The sequence below is a fragment of the Macrotis lagotis genome, chromosome 7, assembly GCF_037893015.1.
Source record: "Macrotis lagotis isolate mMagLag1 chromosome 7, bilby.v1.9.chrom.fasta, whole genome shotgun sequence".
Lineage (NCBI taxonomy): Eukaryota > Metazoa > Chordata > Mammalia > Peramelemorphia > Peramelidae > Macrotis > Macrotis lagotis.
In genome coordinates this window covers 208875664-208901245 of record NC_133664.1, presented here as the reverse complement: position 1 = coordinate 208901245, position 25582 = coordinate 208875664, and the positions used below count along the sequence as shown (strand labels likewise).

General features: G+C 36.3%; 1 protein-coding gene across 4 annotated transcripts in view; it reads left to right on the top strand.

Annotated features, from left to right (window-relative positions):
- TSPAN9 (tetraspanin 9) overlaps positions 1-25582 on the top strand; it is a 240544-nt gene that overhangs the window by 27621 nt on the left and 187341 nt on the right. Inside the window, exon 4 of one of the 4 annotated variants that reach the window (XM_074194646.1) lies at positions 9006-9085. The exons of the other annotated variants lie outside the window; for them this stretch is intronic. The gene's annotated coding sequence lies outside the window, so the exon portion shown is untranslated. The remainder of the gene's footprint in view (positions 1-9005; positions 9086-25582) is intronic. 4 annotated transcript variants of the gene reach the window in all.

The following is a 25582-nucleotide window of genomic DNA, read 5'->3' as shown; positions in this document are numbered from 1 at the left end:
AATTAATAATGATCCAGAGCATTTTCCCATATGATTATAGATAGCTTTAATTTCTTCATCTGAAAACTATCTGTTCATATCCTTGGGCCATTTGTCATTTGAGGAATGACTTGTGTTCTTAAAATTTTGATTCAGTTCTCTATATATTTTAGAAATGAGTCCTTTATCAGAAATACTAGCTGTAAATGTTTCCCAGTTTTTTGTGTTCTTTCTCATCTTGGTTCCATTTTTTTTTTTTTTTTTTGGTAAGGCAATGGGGTTAAGTGGCTTGCCCAAGGCCACACAGCTAGGTAATTATTAAGTGTCTGAGGTCAGATTTGAACTCAGGTACTCCTGATGCCAGGGCAGGTGCTCTAGCCACTGTACCACCTAACTGCCCCTGGTTCCATTGGTTTTATTTGTGCAGAACCTTTTAAAATTAATGTAATCGAAATGATTAATTTTGCATTTATAAATGCTCTCTATATCTTGTTTGGTCATAAACTCTTTGCCTCTCCATAGATATGACAGATAAACTATTCCTTGTTCTTCTAAATGGCTTATGGTATCACCTTTTATGTCTAAATCCTGTACCCCAACCATATCTTGGTATAGAATATAAGAATAGGCCATAATTTTCAAGTGGTCTTTAAGATGGGCACTCATTTTTGTTTCCAGTTCTTGGCTATCCCAAAGAATGATTCTATGTTTTATTGTTGGGGATTTTTTGGTATTTATTGGAAATTTTTTCTGATTTTTTTCTTCCTTGAGGTGTATATATACTTAAGGATGAAATGTTGGGGCTAAAGGGTTTGCACAGTTTATGTGCAGGTAATTCCAAAATAATATCCAGAATTTTTGAACCAATTTATAGCTTCACCAACAATATTTTATTATGAAGTTCTTCCCTGTATCCCTTCAACATTGATTATTCACATTTTTGTCATCTTTGTCAATTTACAAAGTGAGAGGTGAAGTCTCAGAATTGTTTTAATTAGTATTTCTCTTATGTTAGTGATTTGGAGCATATTTTAAAATGATCATTTCTAGTTTGTTATTCTTCATTCTTCTTTTGAAAATTGTTTATTCAAATCCTGTTATTAATTGGTTTTATATATATATATATATATTTGTGTCAATTTCTTATAAATCTTGGATATCAGACTTTTATTAGAGATTTTTGATGAAATTTTTTTCATCTCTACAGTTTCTTTACTCTGTCTTCATTGATTTTATTCATGGTTTGTTTTTTATGTCTTCCATCCCTTCTTCGGTTAATAATTCTCCCTCCAACCATAGTGCAGTCTTGTTTTCTGAGCAGTAAATCTTGTACTGTCCCAGTGTCAAAAGAGAGTTCAGTTTTTCCCAGAAGGGGAAAAATAAGTCATAGCAAATCAGCCTATCTAATATCCCTTTAATCTGAGGTTCTTAACCTGGAATCTATGAACTTATTTTGAAAAATATTTTGATAATTTTTATTTCAGTATAATTGATTTACTTTGCAATTTAATACATTTAAAACCATTATTTTCAGAAGGAACACATAGCCTCTACCACATTACTAAAGAAGTCCATGACACAAAGAAAGTTTAGAATCCATATTTAATTCAATGCCATCATTTTGCTGGAAGACACTGAAACTGAGATTGGTGAAATGACTTACCTGGTAACGCACAGGTAATCGGTACCAGAATCAGGATTAGAAATCAGTTGCCAACATATGCACTGTGCACTTTACAATTATTATATCATTCTATCCTCAGGATCATCCTGGGGATTGATGTTTTTATGACATTTTGCACTTGAGGCAAGCAAGGTTAAGTGACTTGCTCAGGGTCACATAGTTAGTGAAAGTCTAAAGCTGTATTTGAACTCAGGTCTTCTGGCTCCAGGCCCTGGGTTTTATTCAGTGAGCCACTTTCCCTGCCCCCAGTTTTACTTTTCCAGAGATATGAGGAGAATGATTTATCATAAAAGACCATTTCAGATTAACTTTTGACTAGAGATATGAGAAATTTATTTTTATTTTTATGTTTATTTTTTTAGTTTTTGCAAGGCAATAGGGTTAAGTGGCTTGCCCAAGGCCACACAGCTAGGTGAGAAATTTATTAATAAGAGAAAATTCTCTAGAGTTTGAGGGCTGATAGATTCAAGATCATGTTGACCAAGAGCTACCTATTTAGAATTTCTCTGTATAGTTATTTAAATCTTGTCTTCTCAGTTAGAATGTAAGCTCCTTGAAGGCAAGGACAATTTTTTGCTTTTCTTTGAATCTCCATTACTTAGCACTGATACAGTACTTAACAAATATTGTCTCTTCTTGGGAATAGTTATGACTCAGAGATTCTGTGTCTGGCCTTAAATCATGCAGTAAATAAAAAATAGTAAATAATATTCAATCCCAAGACTATTGATTTCATGAATTGTGCTGTTTCTGACATATCATGAAGAAATTTACTTCTCCACTCCTTTTCCTTATTGCTTTTTAAGGTAATGACTTTGAGAGAGTTTATTTTAAGTTAGCTTAATTAAGATTCTTGAATTTATTGGAAAAAGGCAGGGGCAGAAGTCAGAGGAGCTCTGACTTCTCTGAGAGTTGGAGGGTGGAAAGTTTTTGATTAAGATCAAGTTCAAATAGAATTTCCAGGATCTATAAATCATTCAGGAAGCATTAAGTCAGTAAAAAAACAAAACAACCTCCCCCCCAAAAAAACCCAAAACCAAACACCAACTGAGTACCAGCCTGTATTGTAGGGAGCTCTGGGAACACAACTCACATATAGGAAACTTGACCAGTTATGCAGAACAGGACAGAACAGACTGTGTATAAGAGACTTTGACTTAACTCTGGGTCAGAAAAGTTGTATTGAGGGAGCCTGTGAACTCCCTCAGCTTTTTCTCTATGACAGTATTGAGGAGGCATCTGTTAACCAGGGGAGCAGAAGTCCAGAGGTGACATCACAAGACTCAGAAGTTGGTCTTGCTTGCTAATAATTTCTGTAAATCTGTCTTGTTTTCCTTGAATGTATCTGGTCTGAGCCTCTCATTATCTGACCCTTTAAGAGAGATGGAATAGGGGGCTGCTAGGTGGCACAATGGATAGAGCACCAGTACTTGAGTTCAAATCCGACCTCAGACACTTAATTACCTAGCTGTGTGGCCTTGGGCAAGCTACTTAACCCCATTGCCTTGCAACGCCCCCCCCCAAAAAAAACCTAAAATAAATAAAAGAGAGAGATGGAATACCAGCCAAGTTGAACAATTAGCTTTAGGTAGTCATGATCTCAATGATGTGGGTATTTCTTCCAGTGATGCAAAATTATAGACTCTCCCTGCCTTGGTAGAGGTCTTGCCAACCTTTGGATGATAAATTTTTCATAATTTCACTTGTCTGGTCTATTCAAGATAGTCATGAAGCCAGTTGCCAGGCCTATATGTGAAACTTTTTCAGAGATTGCAGCCGTCTCTGGCCCATCTCTCTCACACATACACATACATATACACACACATATGTGTGTGTATGTATGTATATATATTCAGAACAGTATGCTATGATATTTAGTGCATTTTAATATAGTACTTAAAAATTTTGAGGTAGGATTTTTTTCTTCTTCCAGGTACCAGAGTTGGGGATGTTAGATTCAGATGAAGGGTGAATTTAAGGCTGGTTATTATGGTCCCTGAGAAACAGACTAGCAGAATGGTGGGACTTTAGAGATAAGGGATGGAGTTGGTATCTGGGAGAGCCTCGGTTGCTAAGAGACTTCCTGAATTTTGGTGTTGTCTGTCTGCCTGTTTCCTTTTGATAGGGATGGCTGGGCAGTGGTGACTCAGCACTGGTGACCCAAGCAATACAACAATAGCAATTTTGTCCTAGGTGGCAAGGAAGTGTTTGCCTATCAGTCATGGGAGGGGCAGCTGTGTGTGTGTGTGTGTGTGTGTGTGTGTGTGTGTGTGTGTGTGTGTATGTGCACACGTGCTTGTGAATGGGGTGGAGTGAGGAAGTTTCCTCATAATTCAACAAATTCTTATTTGTAGGTGTCTGCTTATGTAAGGTATTGTTTTGGGGGACTGATGAGGCACAACAAAACAGTTTCTATCTTCAAGGAACTTGAAGCCATACTGTATATCCTTCTCTTTATCATTTCTTTCTTTGGAAATGAATAATGTCTTCCCTCATAAGTCTCTTGTATTTGATGGAGTATTTATAATCCTCAGAAGTGTTCTTCAAACAATATTGCTACGACTTTTTTTGGTGAGACAACGGAGTTAAGTGACTTGCCCAAGGTCACACAGAAAGTAAGAATCAAGTGTTTGAAACTGAATTTGAACTCAGGTCTTCCTGATTCCAGGGCCAGTGGTCTATCCATTGCACTACTGAGCTGCAGCAGATGGCACAGTGGATAGAACAGGAGGACAGGAGTTTTTGAATACAGCCTCAGACATTTACCAGACCTTCTGCAAGTCACTTAACCTTGATTGCCATGCATCCAGGACCATCTCCATTCATCCTGATTCATATCTGGTCTCTGGTCCCAGATATTTCTGGAGGAGAAAGTGAGGCTGGTGACTTAGCACAGCCCCTCCCCCCTGCCCCAATTCCAATTCATGTGCTTGTCATGGCATCACCTCCCTGATGTCATGGTCTTCTTCAAGAATAAAGGACAGCAGGGGTGGCTAGGTGTCGTAGTGGATAAAGCACCAGCCCTGGAGTCAGGAGTACCTGGGTTCAAATCTTGTCTCAGACACTTAATAATTACTTAGCTGTGTGGCCTTGGGCAAGCCACTTAACCCCGTTTGCCTTGCAAAAAAACCTAAAAAAAAAAGAATGAAGAACAAACATTATCACTGTTACCATATACAAGATTGATTCTGCTCATTTCCCTCTTCATTAATTTATGCAATTCTTTCCATGTTTTTCTAAAATCAACCTTCTGCAACCTATACTGTTGGCTGTATTGTTGTACAGTACCTTTCATAAGCAGACACTTACAAATAAGAATTTGTTTCAGTCCTGTTTGATCATTCGTGACCCCATTTTGGATTTTCTTGGCAAATATGCTGGAACGGTTTGACATTTCCTTCTTCAGGTCAATTTAAAATGAGAACCTGAGGCAAACAGGATTTAGTAACTTTCCCAGAGTCATATAGTGTCTGAGGTCAGATTTGAACTCAAAAAAATCAATCTTCCTGACTCTGGGCCTGGTACTTTATCCACTGCGCCATCTAGCGTCAATATGGATGCAACTATATAAATAAAAAATAATTTAAATAGCCACACAACTGTTCCTGTGAAAAAGATCTTAGGGTTTTATGTAACTGAAGACTCAATGTGACATTTTAGGCCAGAAGTTAATGCTAGTTATCCTGGGCTGATTATTAAAGTCAGAGTCCAGAATGAGGGAAGAAAAGAGATAAGTAGCCAACCAGTGAATTAACAAATCCAGACCCTAAAGTAGTTCTCAAATCCTGGGGCAGCAAGAGTGTCCTAGGTCCCTGAGATCTAGTTTTCACCTGGCTAGTCAGAGAGCAATCTACTCTGATCCTGAAAAGGTTTCTCTCCTTCCCATTGTTTGGAAGGACTTTCTCATCTATAGGATGTGGTTGAACATTGACTTGCAGAGACTTCTTGATTCTTTCTGAAATTAGTGAGAATAGAAATATTTTTGATTTTAAAATATAACAAGATTTTCCCAAATATTTACTAGATCACAATCATGTTTTTTTCTTAACTGTTCATTTCTGACTTGGACATAAGAACTGTGACAGGGAGTGGGGTGGGGTGGGGGGAAGAAATCTTTTATTACTTCTATCTACTTTTATCCTCTGGAGGATCAGTCAGGATTTTCAGATATTGGTTCCCTGGGAAGTCTAGTATCAAGGCTGGCCTGAGTCAAAATGGTGAAGTAGGCAGTTTCTTTTCAGTATTCTCAGCTTTTTTTTTAATCAAGAAGTCTTGGCAGAGTAGAGAGAACAGAAGAGTTGGAGTCAGAAGATCTTCTGCTTTGGCTCTGCTTCTCTGTGACTTTGGGAAGGTCACTTCCAATCTCTGGGTCTCAGCTGCCTCATATGTAAAATCATGAGTCTAGGCCAAGAGATTGCTAAGGTTTTTTGATGGCCAATACTCTGCATTTTCATGATGTAAGCTTATCCCTTTCTATGTTTCAGATCTCAGTGTCCTCCAATTTCCCCCCACCCTTCTCCCCCATGATTGTGGTCTTAGACAAAATTCCTTTATTTCTGGGTTCCTAAAGTTCTTATGTTTAGAATAGAGTTAATAACTGTAGTAGTATTCATGTACTTCCAATTGGAAGACCCAATTGGAGTCCTGGCTCTGACATTTTCCAACTGTGTGACCCTGGTCAAACTACCTCATTGAGCTTGTCTTTCCTTCACTAGAAAATGAGGAGCCTGGGTTAGATTATCTCTGAGGGTCCTTGCAGTTCTAAATCCTATGAATCACAACCATATTTTTCTCATTATTGTGAGAAAATTTCCTGGAAGAGGTGGGAGGGATGTCAGGAGAGAGGGAAGGGAAAGGGCTCTTGGAACGGTCATCGATTTTCTGTGAACAAAACAAAACAAAACAGAACTGGCTGGCTTTTCTTCAGAGCCTCCCTCTTTGTCTTGACTCTTCATTCTCCTCATGTGATTGTCCTTGGTTTTCTTATTCTTGTTCTTATTCAAGAGTCACTTCTCCCTATTATGGGCCCCTTTCTGGTTCAGTGCCTGGATTATTTTACTGTCGAATCCTGCCACGAGATGGCAGTAGGAAACCTTCCTATGTTTCTTGCTGGTTGCTTCTCCCAAGGTCTAGGTTGCTGATCTTATATTTAGGAAATCCAATCCATCCTTTCTATGGGTAGTATGGTGTAGGTGAAAGAGCATGGATTTGGAGTCAAGAAACTAAATCTGACTTTGCCGCCTTTGGGACCTTGGGTATTGCCTTTCTAGAGAGGTTGGGAGAGATAACCACCAAGATTCCTTTTATCTCCAAATCTCTGATCTTGCTAGATGATAGAAGAAAGACTGATCTGATAGATTAACACACTGAGGCTTAGGTTCGTACAAAGATTTACCTAATGTTTTAGTTGAAGAGCCAGAATCGGGACTCAGGGTCAGACTCCCTCTTCCCCTCTATCCCCCCTTCCCCCAATTGCAGATTATTTCCTTGAATGTGAGACTATGGCTCTCAGGGAGAGTACTGGTTTACTCCTGAGGACCATACCTAGCTCTGGGGAGCTCCAAGGGGGCTACTGTCTTCATAGCCCACTTCCATTGATGAAATAATCTGAGTCAAATAACCTTCAGATGTTTCTTATCTTGGAGGATAATGGCTTTAGGGGAAGTGGTATGGGATAGGTAGCAAGTCACCTAACTGAAGATGAGAGTAACTTAAGGCCAAAGACATTCTAGCTGCCCCATAGACCTCACTATGACTTCAAGGCAACTTATGAATGTAGGTTTTTTGACTTGTAACTGAGGAAGGTCAGAGTAAGCCATCATATTTTAACTGAAATTCATTGTAACCCTTTGCTCAGTGAGAGAAATTAATTAGAAGAGGTCAAAATATTTTCTCAGCTTACTATATATCTGGTACTGTGCTGGATAGAAAGTTTGAGTATGAGAGGATTCCTGTCCTCAAAGGTTTTATAATTGAATTGGTAAAATGGAGTATGTGAGGTACTCAAATATTCAGATGGATTTATGATCCCATCATTATCATCATCATCATTGTTTATATTTATTTATCATTTATATTTATAGATTTTTATATAATGCCTTTTAAGTATGCTAAACACACAACAAATATTATCTCATTTGATCCTTATAGCAGTTCTGAAAGGTAAGTGCTATTACTTTATAGTTGAGGAAACAGAGGCAAGAAAAGATTAAGTGACTTGGCCAAGATTGTATTCCTAGTAAATTTTTGGTTATTCTTTCCAAGAATGCAGATTGAAACCAATCAATGCCTTCCTATCCTTTGCCACTCTTGTTCCTGTTCACCCCTAAAGTTATCAGATGGGGCAACATGATGTGATGATGTACTTCCTTACTTTTTTTTGTCATTGAGAGGATCGGTCTCCTCACCTGTAAAATGGAGATAATAAAATCTCACAGAGTTGTTCTAAGAACATTCCTGTCCTTGCTTCATGACCAGTCCATAGTTTTGGTGGGACATTTCTTTGATTCCATTTTTTTTTATCGGATTCTCCTTTGTGATTCTTTGTAATAGCAGATTCAAATAAAACATTCACCTTTCCATAGTTTCAAACTTTTCTCTGGACCATAGGCTCATATTTTTAATACTAGTATATTCTATGGAGTTATTAAATAGAACATTATATTTAGACAATAAAGAATTAAGAATGAGGGGCAGCTAGGTGGTATAGTGGATAAAGCACCGGCCTTGGAGTCAGGAGTACCTGGGTTCAAATCCAGTTTCAGACACTTAATAATTACCTAGCTTTGTGGCCTTGGGCAAGCCACTTAACCCCGTTTGCCTTACAAAAAACTAAAAAAAAAAAAGAATTAAGAATGAGCCTATGAGGTATGCCTTTAGATTGTTTTACCTTCATGCACTTATGTAGCATTGTGTTAGGTACCAAGAAGATCTACAGGCTTAGATAAGGTTTATGAGACTTACTATAGTTGGACTTGAAGAAGCAGTTTTGTCCTCTTCAGAGTACTAGAGAGACCTTGGGCAATTACAAACTTAGTCCAGTTTAAATAGACACCTATATGATATATATATATATATATATATATATATATATATATATATATATATATGTACACACACACATACACATATATATATATATATATTATTGATACTCTTGTCCTTTCATCAGTCCATTCAGCCCTCCTCCTGCTCTAAAAGACCCTTCCCAGATTGAATTCTCCCTTAGATAATGAAAAACAGTCAAGTAAACAAATTGGAAGCAATGACCATATCTGATAATTTACAGATTATTAAATCCTAGTAGATTCTTTTTTTAATTTTAATTTTTATTTTTAACCAGGTATTGGATTTCTTTGTTATAGTGAGAAAACTCAAGCCAATGCAAAATGGCCCCTGTTCTGCAGCTTCTTGTTCCCTGAGGTACTGAGAGTTAAGTAATTTGCTCAGTATTTGTCACTGACAGAACTCAATCCAAATGTGTCTTGATTGTTATTCCTGTTCCCTATTAATGGTGCCATGCTGCTTCTCATTTTCATTCGTTTTTCAGTTACTCAGTAATCTTTTGTTTACATTGTTGTCCTGTATAGTTCACTCTATCATTAGTTTCTATAATTTCCTCTCTCTGAATTCCTCATAGTCATTGTTAGTTACTGTATAGTAATATTCTATTACTTTTGAATACTATAATTTTTTCAACTATTCCCCATTGATGGGCATCCACTCTTTTCCCCCAGTCTTTTGCTTCCTGAAATGCCTTATCTAATATTGTTCCCATTGCTTCAAACATATTTGTGCTCCTCTTTTGAAATTGGCTTTAGGGCCTCATCATGAAAATGAGTCTCATTACACCCAGCTGGATCTTCTATCATTTAACATTTTATGACTCTATTCATTAGTCTTGACTAGTTTTTAGTTCTTTCTAAAACCCAAGTATACATTCAAAGGACAAAAAATTGCCCCAATTTTTGATTAACAACAATAACAATAATGCCTTACATTTATGTGGTGCTTTATCACATACCTTCATTTGATCTTTACAACAGCCCAATTAGGTTGGTAGGACAGATGTTACCCTGAATTTACAAATTAGAAAATAGAGACTTAAATTGGGTAAGTGACTTGCTCAAAGTCTTATAGTTAGTAAGCAAATTCTAAGGGTAAATACGGGATTAGGGTTTAAATATGGATCTAATTCCGAGTTCAGTTTCTTTTTTTTAAGCTCCCCTTTGTATTCAAAGGAATGTACCCCAGACACATTCCAAGAAAAATTTCCAGAAGTATTTGAACAATTTCATTGGAACATGTGTTCCAATTGGAAGGAGGGAACCCTAATTTTTGCTAAATTCTAAATTACTAAATTTTAGTATGTTTGTTGAAAAAAGGGTTAGTCTCACCAGTTTAACACTGTATACAATAATAATAACATAAAGCAGCATATCCTAAGTGCCAAATGAGTGTGACAGTCACTAAGTACTCCAAGAATTTAGTAATGAAGTTGAATTCAATAATCCTTAAATACATAACTTAAAAATATGCATATGTATGTGGATGAATGTTGAAAAACTTTCATAACATGTAATTGGAAAAATAAAATAAAATATCAATTGAAAAAATAATCCTTAAATACCAACTCTCTGAAAGGCATGGTGCTGGTCTTGGAGATACAAAACTGGAATTGAAAGCTTGTACCTTCAAGGAATTTGCATTCTTTTTTTTTGTTTTTTGTTTTTGCAAGGCAGTGGGGTTAAGTGACTTGCCTAAGTTCACACAGCTAAGTAAATATTAAGTGTCTGAGGTCACATTTGAACTCAGGTCCTTTTGACTCCAAGACTGGCACTCTATCTACTGTGCCACCTAGCTGCCCTCAAGAATTTACATTCTAATGAGGGAATATACACAAAGAAGTAAAAAAGGAGAAAAAAATTATTAAGTGCCTTCAGTGTATCAGTCACTATGCTGCGTTACAAATTATTAATATATTTATAAGTATCATATTAAATGGCATATAATTAGCATAATAATTTATACATATGTTAAATATACATATATACAAATACATCTACACACACAAATTTCAAGGAGAGATCACTGGAGATTGGAGGAATTAAACTGGACTTTGTGGTTTTTTGAGGTAAAATCTGATTTGCACTTTGAGAAAGGCTAGGACTTCTAGGAGAAGAGAGGACAGGGAGTTCACACTGTGTGCTGAATTTTTAGGGAAGGTTTCTCAGAGGAAGAAGTATTTAAATTAAACTTGGGAAGACAGGAATGCTTTTGGTTGAAAATAATGATAAAATTGTACTCTGATGGGTACTCTAAGCCAGAGTACAAGCTCTGACAGCTCCCACTAGACTGGATGATGCTGTATCACCAAACCAAGTGATGGACTGTGTCTTCCTAGGACTAACCTAGCCAAGAGTGGACAGGTTGTTTTACTGGATAAATGAATTTTTTCAGTCCAAGACCCATATTTGTAATATTAGTATTCTATTGGTATTATCACATGGAACACTATATAGGCTCTGAAGAAATAAGTCTTATGAGATGGTTGGTCCACTGGGTGATTGAATAATGACTCATGAAATCATGGATAAAATAATGAATTCTGAAGTCTCCCACTGGATCTCTATCCTTCTAAGGTATTTTCTTTTTTTTCTTTTTTAAAGATTTTATTTATTTTGAGTTTTACAATTTTTCCCCCTAATCTTACTTCCCTCCCTCCACCCCCCACAGAAGGCAATTTACTAGTCTTTACATTGTTTTCATGTTATACATTGATCCAAATTGAATTTTATGAGAAAGAAATCATATCCTTAAGGAAGAAACATAAATTAAAGGAGATAGAAAGCTCAGACAATAAGATATCAGGTTTTTTTTCCTAAATTAAAGGTAATAGTCCTTGGTCTTTGTTCAAAAATTGTCCCTGATTGTTGCACTAATGGAATGAGCAAATTCATCAAGGATGATGATCACCCCCATGTTGCTGTTAGGGTATACAGTGTTTTTCTGGTTCTCCTCATCTCACTTAGCGTCAGTTCATGCAAATCCCTCCAGGTTTCCCTTAATTCCCATCCCTCCTGGTTTCTAATAGAACAATAGTATTCATGACATACATATACCACAGTTTGCTAAGCCATTCCCCAATTGAAGGACGTTTACTTGATTTCCCTTTCTTTGCCACCCCAAACAGGACTGCTATGAATATTTTTGTACAAGTGATATTTTCACCCTTTTTCATCATCTCTTCAGGGTATAGATCCTATAGTGGTATTGCTGGGTCAAAGGGTATGCACATTTTGGTTGCCCTTTGGGTGTAGATCCAGACTGCTCTCCAGAAAGGTTGAATGAGTTCACAGCTCCACCAACAATGTATCTAAGTTATTTTCTAAAGAAAGGTGTCCCTTTTCTGCTCAATAAACTCCATTGACTTTTTATTATCTCTAGGATCAAATAAAATCTCTTAAATTTTTATATGTAAAATATTTCATAAGGGCAGCTAGGTGTTGTAGTAGATAGAGTGCCAGATCTGGAGTCAGAAAGATTCATCTTCCTTAGTTAAAGTCTGGCCTCAGACACTTACTAACTGTGTGACCCTTGGCAAGTCATTTAGCCCTGCTTGCCTTAGTTTCTTCATCTGTTAAATGAGCTGGAGAAGGAAATAGTAAACAACATTTTTGCTAAGAAAACTCTAATGAGCTACATACAAACTGAAAATAAATGAATGGCATATAATTAGCATAATAATTTATACATATTTCATAACCAAGCTCCCAACATATGCTAACTTTTGTACACATTATTACCCTTCAAACACTTATTAGTACCTATGAGCATAGTGTAGTCTTACTAAAGGAAGAAGAAGGAATGGTAGAGGCAATAGGCACATGGTAGTGAACCATTCTAAATGACTGAGGGACTGGAGACTAGGAACTTTCAAAATTTAATTTAATTTTTTGAGCCAAGTGGTCTCAGTTACCAAAGGCTTTCAGCAGAATAATTTTGCTATTAGAGGTAGAGGGTCTAGGTGTGGGAGGTCTGCTGGGATTGGTAAGAAGGCAAAAACTCTGTGGGCTATCAGAACCTGAAGAAGTTAGCTGGAAGTAAGTTGAACTCGATTCTCAGTAGAGTTAGAGCTGTTCATCTGTTTTCTACTTAATTTATCTTCTTTTAAAAAATGAGCTTATCTTTTTCATCACTTTTGACTCTTTCTACTTCCCATACATGAGCCCAATAAAATTCACCTTTTAAACAAATAAGCATTGTCTAGAAAAACCAAACAGTGCATTGATCAAATCTGAAAATGTATGCCTCATTCCACACTTCAGTCTACCATCTCTGCTGGGAAGCCAGAGGTACGTTTCATCATTTGTCTTCTGATATCTTGATTAACTACTGCATTAATCAGAATCCAGAAGTCTTACAGTGTTGTTTTCATGTTATTGGGGTCACTGTGTAAATTTTTCTTATTTTAATCTGCATCAATTCATATAAATTTTAGTATTTATCACTTCTTATGGTATAATATTCCATTACATTGTTATACCACAATTTTTTTAGCTTTCTCCCTACTGATAGACACTTTACCTATTTTTTTGGTAACCACAAAAAGTGAGGCTAAAAACATTTTGCTTTTAAATATATGGGACCTCATCTGTCATTGCTTCCATGGGATTATATATCTTATAGTGGCATTTTTGGATCAAAGGGTGCATAAGTTTAGCAAAAGTTTCATAATTAAATGCTTTTTTTTCCAATTCTAGTTGCATTAATTTTTTTCCATGCAAAAGTTTTTCAGTTTTATAATCAGAATTACTTGTTGTTAATCTTCAATAATCAATTATTTCCCTTGTTTAATTAAGAATTGTCCTGTTCAAATTTATATAAGGTTCTATTTTCAATTCTTCTCTTGCTTTTAAAAAAATTGTGACCTTTCTGCCAGCCTTTTTTCCAGTTTTCAAGTTTTTGTTGAAATATCAAACACTAGGCGGCTATGTTTAGATAATTCTAAATTAATTACCAAGTCCACTATTTTCCCCTCTGACTCACTCTTCTATTACGAACTTCCCTAGTTGTATCAAGCATATCTCCATGCTTCCAATCACCCAGATTTAAAACCTTAGTGTTTTTCTTGACTCCTTACTTTCATTCATTGCACATATCTATCCATTCAGTTGCCAGATCTTGTAGTTTCCAACTCCACAAACCCCTCATTTAACACCTCTCACTTAAAACTGTTGCAATAGTTTCTCAGTTTCTCTTGATTCCAACCCATTTTCCATCTATCTGCCAAAGTGATTTTGCTAAAATGCTGGTCTGATGGTATGATCTCTCCACCCACCCCCCATTCAGGAAACATCAGTAGACTCCTGCTATGTTCCAATTAAATGAAAACTCTGTTTGACATCTAAAGCCTTTTGCAAACTGACCCAAACATACCTTTACAGCTTTTGTACATGCTATTATTTTTCACATACTCTACAGTCCTGCTAAATCAACCTTATTTTCTTTCCCTCATAAGTGAGACTCCATGGCCATGCCTGGAACGCACTTAATTTTTGTCTCTTACTCTAAGAAATCTTAGTCTCTTTTAAGAATCAGCTCAAGTGCCCCTTTCTTCATGAAGTCCTTCTTCAGTCTCAGAGCTGCTAGTTTTTCACCCAGTAACCATCTTATATTTACATTATTTATAACTTACAGGAGTATGTTGTCTCTCCTGATAGAATATAAACTCCTTAGAGGGCAGGGACTTTTTAATCTTTGTCTTTATATCTCTAGTGTATAGCATGGTGCTTATATAGCAAGTGCTTAAATAAATTGTTGTTAATCAGTGAATTATCTGTTTCATTGATCAATATTTCTCATTTGAAACCAGTCATTTAATTTTGACATTAATTTCTTTATAGTATAGATTGTGGTCAGTTTTCTACTTTTATCATTAGTTTTCTTGAGATTCTTGACTATATTCATTTAGAACAGAGGTTTTAATTTTGTATGTTATGAATCTTGCAGTATTCTGAATATAATATTTAAAATGTTTTAAAATACACAATTAAAGAAAATGCTAAATTTCATTTAGAAGTTAATGAAAATGATGATGGAATTTTTTTTCCCATTCCAATTCACAGACCCTATGAATTCGAACCATAGGTCCTTCCATGAAACTCTGCTTAAGAACTCTATTCTAGATGAATTTTGTTATTATTTTGTGTAATTCAGTAAAGCAACCAAGTAATAGTTTGGTATGTCAGTGAATCTAAATTATTTTAGGTTAGTATTTCTATTTTTATTACATTGTTTCAGTCCATCTATGGAAAGTTAATCTTTTTTTCTATTTATTTAAATCTTCCCTAATTTCTGTAAATAGTGTTTTGTTTTTTGTATTTATATAAGTTCTGAGTATGTTTTCATTGTTTAATTCCCAGATACCCTGAATGATTTTGGTTTTTTTGAATGGAATTTATTTTTCATTCTTTTACTGTGTTTTGTTAATAACATACAGAAAGGCCATTGATTTTTGTGGTCTTATTTTAAAATTGCTATTTTTTTGAAATTGCTAATTTGTTTCCATTGAATCTTAAGAATTCTCTCATTTCAAACTGAAAATTTTTGTTTTCTTTTTATTTATTGTTTAAATTTTTTTCCCTGTCTTATTTTTATAACTAGTATTTCTAGACCTATTCTAGATCTATTTATTCTAGACCTATTATTTAATATAAATAATAGCTGTTACAGTGGACATCCTTGCTTTACCTCAGTCTTATTGGAAAAGCTTCTAGTCTTTCTACATCGTAAACAAGGCTATGTTTTAGTTTTCAATAGATGCAACAACATCATATTAAATATTTCTTTATGATCACACTTTTTAGGGTTTTTATTATAAATGAATTCTCTATTTTATCAAAGATTTTCTTTATATCTAGTGATTTTTGGCACTTAGTTGACATCATTGTCCTGATGTTCCTTAGCACAAGATCTCATCTTTCCTCTTACCCCCTTTCCTGGGGCAACTCCAAATGCTAGAAGTACAAATTCTGTAATTTCAGAGTCAAATGGTTTTGTCAGTAAAAACACTCTTCTATTCCCCCCAATAATCCCCTTATCCAGGTAAGTTATTCCTTCTTGAGAAGTTAGTGCCAGTGCCCATTTTCTGGAAGAAAAATAATTCACACTTCTATGGAATTTTATTTGATATAAAATATATAATAAAATATTAAAAATATTTCATTAGATATAAGATTCTTTCCTTATGACAATTCTGCATTTTGAGTTGGGAGACCTGTGTGACCCTAGGTATTTCTTTCACTGTCTATATCAAAGGGCTGTTGTGAGAAAATTGTTTTCTCAGTGTTAAAATAGTAAAAAAAGAAAAGAGTTTTTATTAGTGAAAGATGTTGTCCCCATTTTATTGATTAGGAAATTGTAAGTCAGAGAGGCTAAGTAATTTGCATATGGTTCCTGTAGTGCTAGTAAATGAAAGAGTTGGCATTAGAATCCATTTCTTTTTAAGGCCAAGTTTAATTCTCTTTCTATTACTCCAAATTTGATCTAGTATAGCTAGGGGTTCCTTTTAACTTTCCGTTTTCCTCCCTCCCATGCTCCTTCCTTCCTTCCTTCCTTCCTTCCTTCCTTCCTTCCTTCCTTCCTTCCTTCCTTCCTTCCTTCCATCCATCCATCCATCCATATCTCATATCCTTCCACTGATAGCTTCCCTTTTGTGCTTCTGACAGTATATTTGGCTTTGGTTCCCTTCTCCCCCTTTCCTTTTTTCCATTAGGTCAATGTGCAGTTGAATCCCCTGGGTGAAAGATGGAAGGAAGATGATTTATTTTTATTCAAAAAATATTTGTTTAGGTGACTATGATTTTCCCATGGCTGTCAAATGTGATCTTTCTGCGTTCAGCACTTTTGAGGGTTTGATTTCCTCCAACACAGTTATGATTTCTCTCCTTATTCCTCCCCCTTTCCTATCCCATTCATTCTGAACAGATCAGTTCAACCAAACTTGATTGCTTCTTGATCTGTGATACGGGAGCAACAGCTTTTAAAGGACTAGATAGGACATAAGAGACTTTGGTCTTAGTCACATGTTTTCCAATAACTGGATATGTGACCTTGGCCAAATAATTTTATCTCCCTGAAACTTAATTTCTCATTTGTGTAATGAAATGATTGGAATTAGGTGACTCCTTTCAGTTTAAGAATCTTCTATTTATGAGCAGTATATAGATACATCTATCTATCTATCTATCTATCTATCTAGTCTGTTGCCTCCAAGGAATAAAGGAGGTATATGGTAAGGGAATTACTTGGGTTGGGCAATGAAATTTTGGTTCTTTGTCTTTTAAATTGTTTGTATTTGAGTCTCTGCAAAGGGCAGAGACTAGAGAAATACTTAGAGAGCAGAGCCCTAGTTCCTCAAGTCAGGTTAGTAATACACCAGGAAACTTTTTGTTAATCAAGGAATGATCCCTTTGTTAGAGAGGGACTTTGAAATGCAAAAGATTTCAATGAATGGCAATTATTTTCTCCTTTTCCCCTTCACTCATATCTCTTTCTCTCTTCTTATGTAATCAGAATTTGAGACTTGGAGATCTTGAGAGAACCTCAAAGTCAACTCCCTTCATTTTATAAATGATGAAATTGAATTCCAGAGAAGTGAAATTTCTTAGATGAAACCCCCCAGCAGCTAGTCTCTAGCAAAACTGGAACACATGTGCGCGCGCGCACACACACACACACACACACACACACACACACACACACACACACACACACACATTTTCTGATGATGAATTCATATCCTTTTGAACTCTCTACAATCTTTCTTTTTTTTATCCCAATTCTCTCCCACCCTTTCCTTTCTTTCCTCATCATTGTTTTTTCCCATTTATTCCTCACCTCCTTCCCTTCTGCTTCTGTTTGTTTAGATTAGATTAGATTATAATCGATTTGAAAGCCAGTTCTGTAATGTCACTCTCTTTGGATTTCTTCTGTTCTAGCACCTTACCTTGTACATGATAGGCTATGTTTGTTGAGTAAATAAATGAAATTCTCTAACAGTGGAAAGGAACCAGGAATGGAGCTCAGGAAAGTTAGAGAATTCCTCTCTCTTTTGACCCATCTCTTTTTCTTGGCTGATACTAGGGAATCTAAATCTCAGGGAGCACTTATGTATTCCCCAGCCCCATCAGGTGGCTGAGCCTTCTGAGAAAAGCATATGAAGCACCTCCCAAGCATCCCAAGATCCCACTGGGTTAGCATCTGGTGTGAATGCTCAACTTTTTCCAGCTGTAAATTGCCTCTCATTGCCCCATGGTATCAGCTCAGGTTTCAGCTTCATGGCACTTTTTGGGAGAGGGAGTGGAGAAATAGGGATTGTTGCTCTATTTGCTGTTCCCTATGTCCTCTGGCCAGAGTGCAGAAAGAGAATCCTCTGGCACCATTGTTTTATGACCCTTGTGCTCAAATTCCAAGTGAATATGGTTTTTAGCAGGTGGCCCTGGACAAATTAGCTTTAATTAGGTTTCTTCTATTCCCTTCCATGTCTCCTTTTTGCCTTCTCCTAATCAGACTTCATCTGATTAGTACATTGCCTATACTTTTATTTAAAATCATCTGGAGTTCCATTTCCAAAGGGTGGGACTTGTTCCATTCAATCTAGCTTTGATAGAGGGACAACTTTAGGGAAATATTATGAGACCCTCAAACTTTTCTTGGTTTGTGCATATTCTTTTTGACATACTGCATTTCAGAGTAACCTTCTTCCTATCCTGGCCTTCTGTGTTATTTAGGTCCCTCTTCCCTTTCAGACAAACCCCTTTGCAAAGGGGTAGGATAACTTTACAGAGTAGGCCAAGGAAGTAATGACTCAGAACACTTCCACTACCCCTCTCTTATCCACTAGAAAATGAAAAAAAGTTTCTGGTTGCCCCCCAGGGTGCCTTGGCAAATAGCCTGGGGGGGGTAGATAATGCTTTAAAAAAAAGCTTTCTTAGTTATTCATGCCCATGGTTGCAGCTACTGGAATTCCAGGCACTTAGGATGGCATAATCAGACTTAAGGGAAGCACTCTAGAAACATACCAAATATTCTATGGTCATATTATTTCTAATCTTTTCTCCCTCAGTTTTTCTGAGCCTTTGTTTCTTCTGCCTTTAAGAGTCTCTGCTTAAGTCCTTTGAGGGACCTACCTCACTGAGACCCCTTCCTCATTTCTTTTTTTTTTTGCAAAGCAATGGCCCAAGGTCACACAGCTAGGTAATTATTAAGTATCTGAGGCTGGATTTGAACTCAGGTTGTCCTGACTCCTGGGCTGGTGCTTTACACTGCACCACCCAGCTTGCTCCCCACCTCCTTCCTCATTTCTTCTCTTGACTCTTTCAGTGGTCCCAGAAACTCAATATGTACTTGAAAAGGATATCTCTAGGGTATTCCAAGATTCTTACTTGGGGCAATTTGGCTAAGATTTGAGTACTCAAGGTATAGATCATGCAAAGAATCTGCTTCTCCTTTTCCTCCCTCTTGTTGCCTGCTTTTGGACCATTTCTTGTGCTATTATCTGTCTTCTCCTAAGTGCTTTGCCCTGGTGAGAAAGGAAACAAAACTATTTTAGTATTTTGAGAACTTTTCACTTAGAAGCTGGATGTGTAGAGAAGTTTTATATTTCCCATCCTATCAACTTAGGATAAAAAAAATATCAAGGAAGTTGTAGGAAAAGAACTACTGGAGTGAAGAGGAACCTGAATTTGTATCCCGAGCTTACTCAGACTTAAAATGAAGATGCCATTGTATTCTTGTGGTTTCAAGGAGCAAATGAGATCTTGTAGATAAGCTACAATTTAAAGTGTGTGCTTTCAGTTGCATGGAAAAGCTGATGCTTTTTTTCTCTTTTGGGCTCAAAGGTATCTTTTCCTAACCTTCCCTGAGACTCAGAATGTCAGCATCCCATATAAATAAACTATAAGTTTATTTATTTATATCTGTACTAAGAGAGAGTATCTAGTCAAATGCTTTCTGAGGCTTATTTCCTTAGGCATAAAACCTTATGCATTAGTAGATATTTGGGAACACTTTGGTTGCTGTTCTTGGCTTAGTATGAACCCCCTTTCCATCTGTGAAACCTATGGGACTTTACCCTACTATTCTTTTGGGTGCTTCAGTTTCTCCCTTCATACTTTGAGATTGCAGATTACCACTATCACCCCCCTATCCCCCTTTCTTGAGGAACGTTGTGCCTAGTAAAGTTGACTTGAATTCTCCCTTTGGTATGTACTTGAACCCCTCCATCACTTCTTTCCTACCAAATGAGAGCTGCTGTAACTATTCCCAGATCCCATTCCAGATGCAGGAAAAGCACCATGAGATGAAAGGTGATATATAAATGTAAGGCGATGATTATTTATTTGACAGGGACAGCTGCCTGTGGCAAAGAATGTAATCTAGTAATCCATTTGTGAAAATTGGATATGCAGCTGAACATTCTGCTTGAAATAGTGAAAAGCTATTTCCCCCCCACCCAGCCTCTGATCCCCTTTCTCTTGAGGAAACTGTGCTCACATTTTAACTACATTTTTGCATATATGTTCCTTTTCATATAAGCACATAGACATAAACATATAATCTTTTATTTATCTGTTCTTAATTTGATATAGGATAATTGAAATAAAATGTTAGAGCTAGGAAGGACCTTAGAGAGTTCATCAGGTCAAAGTGAATTTTATACATGAGGAAACCAAGACCTAGCAGGCTGAAGTGACTTCATTAAAGTCACACAGCTTATTAGTGACAGGGATGGGATTAGAACCCAGATCTCCTATTTCCCTCTTTTTACTCTTTTCACTGTAGTGCCAGGAACTGTCTTTCTTTTTCAAGGTAATTCACTTATATTTGTATGTAGTAGTAGTAGTAATAATAATAACTATGAGATAAATAATAATAATTTTTTATTAGTTAACATAGAACCAGCAGTGTGCTGGATAGTGTTCTAAGCATTTTTTACAGATATTATTTAATTTAATTCTCAGATAACTCTTGGAGGGAAGGTGCTATAATTTTTTCCCATTTTTGTAGATAAGGAAACTTAAATGGAGATTAATTGACTTGCTCAGGTTCAATAGCTAGTAAGTGTCTGGGGCCGATTTGAATTCAAGTCTTCCTGACTTGGTACTCTATTCACTGCCCCACTAGTCTGTTGGTAGATGTTACCTTGATCTCTGATGTTTTGAGACATTCCTTCTGCACAGCTTTTGTAATTTTAGATGACTTAACCTCTGGCTTCTGCTTTGTTCCCTTGTTTGGATAAAGAAGCAGCAGCTAATGACAGAAATTTCAATGACCATATTCCTTGAACAATCATGTTCTCCAATAAAGCTTCTGTTTCATGAATTGAGACCAAAGGACTTGTAAATAATTTAAATAATTAATTATTCCAATTCCTTTCAGCTGTTTAATTATTATAACTGGAAATAATATAAATATATTTATATTTCTATATAATATAATAAATAATAATTACATTAATAACTAAATAATAATTGTGATTTAAATAAATAATTTAAAGTAGGGTAGGCAGGATCGTATAAAGGATGATAAAAATTGAACCGTCATTCATAGTTCTTCCAGAGCTATGATTTCTGTGATTATTGTCTCTTTGAAGGTTTCCCTGGAGAAATAGCATGGTAGAGGCTAGATTACTAGACTTAGAATCAGAAAGCTTTTGTTCAGATTCTGCCACATGCTTATTAATTGCATAATCACAGAGCAGCAACAACTTCTTAGAGTTTTTGTCTCCCCAAGAGTAAGAAGGATTAATACGATTATCTCAAAATTACTTATGTTGTCTACCTCACAGGGTTATAATGTGAGGAAAGCACTTTTTTAGAGTGCTTTACAATCATGAGTTATTATTGTTAATATTTCTTAGAAGTACTGCTTTCTAAAATAAATCCCTTTCTTTGCAGGAAGTGTAGAAAGTAACTCGATTACTTTTATTCATAACTTAGTGTGATTTTTTTTTAACGTTTCCTTCTGGAGGTCACATTTTATTTTTATTTTTTTAATTTTAGAAAGGTTTTATCTATTTTGAGTTTTACAATTACCCCCCCAATCTCTCCCCACCCCCAAAGTAGACAGTTTGTTAGTCTTTTATTTATTTTTTTTAGAATTTTGCAAGGCAAATGGGGTTAAGTGGCTTGCCCAAGGCCACGCAGCTAGGTAATTATTAAGTGTCTGAGGCCATATTTAAACTCAGGTACTCCTGACTCCAGGGCCGGTGCGCTATCCATTACGCCACCTAGCCGCCCTGAAGTTTGTTAGTCTTTACATCATTCCCATAGTATACATTGATCTAAGTTGAATGTGATGAGAGAGAAATCATATCCTTAAGGAAGAAACATATAGTATGAGATATAGCAGAATTACATAATAAGACAATTTTCTTAAAAATTAAAGGTACATAGAAACTCTTTGTTCAAACTCCACAATTCTTTCTCAGGATACAGATAGCATTCTCCATTGCAGATATCCCAGAATTGTGTCTGATTGTTGCCCTGTTGTCCATTAAGGTTGATCATCACTCCCATGTTGCTGTTAGAGTGTACAATGTTTTTCTGATTCTGCTCATCTTGCTCAGCATCAGTTCATGCAAATCCTTCCAGGTTTCCCTGAATTCCCATACCTTCTGGTTTCTAATAGAACAATAGTGTTCCATGACATACATATACCACAATTTGCTAAGCCATTCCCCAATTGAAGGACATTTACTTAATTTTCATTTCTTTGCTACCACAAACAGAGCTGCTATGAACATTTTTGTACAGGTGATGTTTTTACCCTTTTCCATAATCTCTGGGTATAGACCCAGTGGTGGTATTGCTGGATTAAAGGGTATGCAGGTGTGATCTTTCTTAAATATTCATTTTAAAATAATTTTTTATTGATTCCTTTGAGGTTATCTCTGTTACTTCCCAGTAACTGCCCTCTCCCCATAAAGGAGAAAAAAAAAACCTTCCTTAAAATAAATGAGGATAGGGGAGGCTAGGTGGCATAGTGGATAAAGCACCGGCCTTGGACTCAGGAGTACCTGGGTTCAAATTCGGTCTCAGACACTTAATAATTACCTAGCTGCGTGGCCTTGGGCAAGCCACTTAACCCCATTTGCCTTGAAAAAAACTAAAAAAACTAAAAAAAAATAAATGAGGATGCTTAAACCCACATATTGATCATGACTGATAACACATTCCCCCATTACATATCTCTGATGAAAAGTGGGTACCATTAGTCCTCTGGAATCAAGATTAAGCATTATATTTGATCAATATTCTTATGCCTTTCATTTTTTTCCTTTGCATTATTGTCTGCTTATTGAAGTAAGGTATATCTGTTCATAAAAGTTCCCTCATATTTTTCTGATTTCTTCATATTATTGTTTTTAATGATAATGTAATTCCATTTCATTTATTTCACAATTTATTTAACTTTTCCTTCACTGATGATCACCCACTTTGCTTTTAGTTCTTTGCTACCACAAAAGTGCTGCTGTAGGCTTTTAAAAATATATTTGAGGGGCGGCTAGCTGGCGTAGTGGATAGAGCACCGGCCTTGTAGTCAGGAGTACCTGGGTTCAAATCCGGTCTCAGACACTTAATAATTACCTAGCTGTGTGGCCTTGGGCAAGCCATTTAACCCTGTTTGCCTTGCAAAAAAAAAAAACCCTAAAAAAATATATTTGAGGAGCAGCTAGGTGGCATAGTCATTAGAGTACTTGCCCTGGAGTCAGGAGGACCTGAGTTCAAATCTAACCTTAATAATTACCTGGCTTTATGACCTCTGGCAAGTCATTTAACTCCATTGCCTCCCCCCGCAAAAAAAAAACCCAAAAAAATATGTTTGGGACTTTATATCTGTCTTTGATCTCTTCGGGTTGAGTGGAGTATATATTCAGTTCCACTACCAAAATATTAGTGCTCTTGTCTTACTATAGCCTACCTGACATTGGTCATATTTATATTTTATCATTCAAGATTTTTTTTTTGTCTAAGATAATCTTTTGTCTAAGATAATCATCTTTGATTTGTCCTCCTATTCTGTCTTCTTCCTGATTCTTACCTCATCTATTCTTCTTCATCTTCTGGTTAAAAACTGTGTAACCCTAGATACCATTTTATTGTTCATCATATGTTCCATAATAGATTGAAAACTCCTTTAGAATAAGTCAGTTCATTACTCCCATTTTCCTTGTACCATCCTCTTGGCCTAGACAGATCCCAGCCAACCTTCAATGTCCCAAGAAAGTTCCATCTTCTTCATGAAGCCTTTCTTGACTAGTTGAGCACTTAATCTTTTTATCCTTTGAACTTCTAAATCTCTTAGCATCTCTGGATATATATATATATGTATATATATATATATACATATATATATATATATATATATATATATATATATATATATATATAGAGAGAGAGAGAGAGAGAGAGAGAGAGAGAGATACTTGGTAATAATCTTCCTCTTGTACAACAGAAGTACCTTATATCTCTGTAAGCTATATTCTATTACATGTGGCATCTTCCTGCTCTACTTCAGTGTTGTGAGGAGGTGAATCTGGATCTTTGAAGTTCATGCTAATGGAGCATAAACTCTATGGTGGAAAGATTGAGTAAATATTGTGTCACTCCAGGACCAGGCTAACTAAGTTTGAAGTGGTTGTCAAAATGTTGCTTGTAAGGCTGTAAATTTTCCTACTAGAGCAACTCTTATAGATTTGATAACAAAGCAAATTAAAGGGGGTTCAGTGTGCATGGGGTGGGGATGTCAGCACCTTTGAAATTATGGATTTGAAATGTGCTTCTCTTTGTTTTATGACTTATCTCCTGCTAGTTAACTCCCATGAAGGGACAGGGATTGAGCATTACCTTAAACTATATACCTCCCTTAGCATGTAATATATGTCTGATACATAGCTGATAAATTGTTGACAATTTTTTTTACAGCTATCCATGTATCTTCCTTTAGGATACTTCTCATGTTTTTTTAGATGCTCTGTAGTATCTAGAGTTATACATTGAACAGAATAGATGCTCAATGTTATTAACTGAAAGCACCCTGTTTTATACCTGGATGCTTACTTAGATATCTGGTTGAGGTCTGAGCAGGGGTCCTAGTATAATGAATTACATGGAAAATGGAAATAATCTCTCTCTCTCACCACCCTCCCCAACCAGAAGAAAACTTTGGCAATGAAATTAGAAAAGGAGGGAACCTAGTGTTTCCATCTGCTACCTAAAACTCTTATTCCTTCTACTGAGGTTATACATTCCCATTCTTTCCTGCTGGTACCTCTGTACAGATGGCACGGGAGGGCCTAGCTGACTTCAGACATTCTGATGTATGGCCGCATGGGGCTCTGAGCACAGAGAGCTCAGGCCACCAGGGGAATCAGACTGGGAAATCGGAAATTAAAGGGCCTAATGTTTATGCTCCACCTTATGTATCATGCCTAACTTACCTGAGGTGAGTTTTATGAAAATGGACATCGGAGAGGGATAGCTTTTTGGCTGGGCTAATGAGACAGATGGGCCTAAGTCACTAGTCCCTATCCCTTGGAGAGAGGTGGCACAGCACCAGGGTCACTCCATGCATGTATTTGTGTGTGTGCTCTAGTGGTCCAGACCCAGAAGTAAATCATAGTGACAATTCTCCATTATGATACTATGGGACTGGAGTAAGTTTTTTAACCTTAATGAGTCTCAGGGTCCTCATATGCATATTGAGAGGATAAGATTAGATGATCTCAGATCTTTTCCTGCTCTACAACTTGATTCTAATTTTAAATCTTTAACACTGATTTTGGATTCCTTATATATCTGGGTCCTTTAAGCTACTTCTTCCTTTAAAATGTTCTCTTTTTGCCTCCACAAT